A 347-nucleotide genomic window follows, 5' to 3' on the forward strand; every position below is an offset into this window, starting at 1 on the left:
AACTGACAAAATATGAACCTAATTGACCTCTGTATGAAAGCATTTAACTGATGGTTGGTTTGGGGGAAAATTTCATTAAAAAATTTAGAATTGATGTAATTTGTGGTAGGCTGGTAGCTTTTAATCCAAGTTGATATTTTTTTTTTCACAATAATTACAATATCATATATAAACGCAAGTATAAAGCAAAAAGAATCCACCTTACCTATTTATAAACATATTCAGCAATGTTGAAAAGGCATTTAAAAAGCCTTCTAAAAGAAAAGCCTAGTGGGATAAAACTAATAGGAAAAAGAGAATTCATTATCTAACTAAGTAAATAATAATATAAATTAAGAAAACATAGC

The sequence above is a fragment of the Arachis ipaensis genome, chromosome B01 (genome assembly GCF_000816755.2).
Source record: "Arachis ipaensis cultivar K30076 chromosome B01, Araip1.1, whole genome shotgun sequence".
NCBI lineage: Eukaryota > Viridiplantae > Streptophyta > Magnoliopsida > Fabales > Fabaceae > Arachis > Arachis ipaensis.